The sequence below is a fragment of the Seriola lalandi genome, unplaced genomic scaffold (assembly GCF_002814215.2).
Source record: "Seriola lalandi dorsalis isolate HSWRI2012SDOR001 ecotype SW California unplaced genomic scaffold, Sedor1 jcf7180002054963, whole genome shotgun sequence".
NCBI lineage: Eukaryota > Metazoa > Chordata > Actinopteri > Carangiformes > Carangidae > Seriola > Seriola lalandi.
In genome coordinates this window covers 281,201-283,542 of record NW_019525514.1, presented here as the reverse complement: position 1 = coordinate 283,542, position 2,342 = coordinate 281,201, and positions in this window count along the sequence as shown.

Sequence of the window (2,342 nt, the reverse complement as noted above, 5' to 3'; positions counted from 1 at the left end):
TCATGGGCTGAGTAGTACTACTTTTAATGAGTAAATTGACTTTTAACACTTGACATATAAACATTTCAACATCTTGACCTTTCAATTCTGTGTTAACAGTGCTTTTCACATAATTGGGATCAATGTATAGGACTAAAAAACTAAAGCTACAGTGTGTGTGGCCATGCAAGGCCCTTTATTGTAATTTTTACTCTTCCCCAACTTTATTTGGTCTAAACTTTTCTTTCAAGTCTCAATTTGAGTACTTACTGAGTGAAGCTTCAAGTCTCACAGCAGTTCACAAGTCTCATAAGTCTGTAAGAGGCTAATGATGTCAGACATCACTCTGAGCTGAAAACCAATGAGTATAAGCTCAACAGACAGGTGACAAATTAAAGGAAAAACCATCATAAAGGTGTTGGGTCACCAGGTGCCACAAACAGCTTCAATGCCCCTTGGCTTTGATTCTCCAAGTCTCTGAACTCTACTGGAGGGATGAACACCTTCCAAAAAATATTCCCTCATTTGGTGTTTTGATGATGGTGGTGGAGAGCGCTGTCTAACATGTCAGTCCAAAATGTCCCATAGGTGTTCAATTGGATTGAGATATTGTGACTGTGCAGGCCATATAATATGATTGACATAATTTTCATACTCGTCAAACCTTTCAATGCCCTTTCATGCCCTAATGATGGCCGCATTGTCATCCTTTCAACACTACTACTCCACTCTACTATTAGAACAGACCCAGTCTACATTAGGTAAATCCACACAGGGGATAAACTCTCTCCTTCATATGTAAGAACTCTTATTGATTTGGGTGTTTTTATTTGTCAAGTGGATGTTTACTATGTTTTCCTCTGCAGAGTAGAGTGGAAACTGAATAAATAGACAGTGAAGCTTACAACAGCACTGTCGGATAGTGCAGTTTATTCTTCCCATCATACACATACCAAACACACACATACACTGCAAACAAACCAACTCAGACGTAAATTGAATGCACATCTTCTTGTGCGGTGACATAGATACATGCACACACTCAGTAGTAGACAGCAGGGCCCTGTTTCCCTTCACAGTGGAGCATGAGTCTGCAGCGCAGTGAGAGCAAACGATTTGAGGCATATGACAACTCCTTGTGGATTCAAAACACAGCACTGTCAAGACTGCTCTGCCTTGGCTAAGCCGCCTGCTCTCTGTTCTGCTATGCTCTGCATGCAGCAGGCAATACAATCCTCGAAGTCCAAGACGAAACCCATCATCATCCTCGTACTGTCCTTTGTGTGCTTCTCCTATTTGAGTGGCTGCTGCAAATTTGCCTGCGAGGCTAGAAAGGGGGCTGCTACACCCAGGAGACTGAGTCCATTCACATTAACCACTATGGGAGAAGCTGTGTGGTGGGCCAGGGACAAAGGAGAGGGAGGGAAGGGGGGAAGAAGAGGGGAGGACAGGAGGAATAAAAAAATTTTTTAAAGCATATGTGCATAGGTCTGTAAAGAGAACCTTTTCTGATGCATGCTCAAGACGTTAATGAGAGCGTTGATATTTCAATCATAAACTGAATATTAACAAATATTTATAAAAAATATTTATTTTAAATGATGCTTGTTTTGCAGAGGTTTAGATGATACACTACATAAGCTACAACCAGCAGATGTTATGTCTCGTTCGTTTAATCCAATGTAAAATCAACATGTACTGAATGAAATGGTGGTATTGTCACCATTTCCTATTATTTAATTATTTTCAAGGTTGGTAGTTACATATTTAGACATGAGTTTTTATCAATCTTCTCTAAATCTCTGAAAAATTGAACTATTCCTTTAAGAATAATTATCTTACAAACATAATTGCATGTATCAGGGTAAAAAAAATGTCTCTTTTTCTGTTTCACCCCATCAATCATATTTATTTTGTTTTAAAATAAGCTGAGGAAACATTACGCATTAATTTTGTGGCTACCAAAAGTATTATGGATTAAGAGATTCAGGGTCCAGTAATGGCATTCTCTTTCTGTTTGGATCATAATGACAGTTGGCTGCTTAAATTAAAGAGCCCTCTGATAAAAGGGAATTAAATAATCTGCAATTGCAGTATAATGATAGTCTTAAATATCTAATTCAGTTATCACCACGAGTAGAGTAAAAAGTAGTGTAGATGCGGTAAAGAAGTGTTATTGGGGGTGTGCATCCATGAGCATCCGCCCCATGTGTAGAGGCTACAGTCCTCGCTGCAGTTGGCCCCGGTTTGAGTCCCGCATCGGACAGCCCCTTGCTGCATGTCATTCCCCCTCTCTCTGCCTCCCCATTTCCTGTCTCTCTCTACTGCACTATCAATTTAAAAAAAAAAAAAAAAAAGAAGTG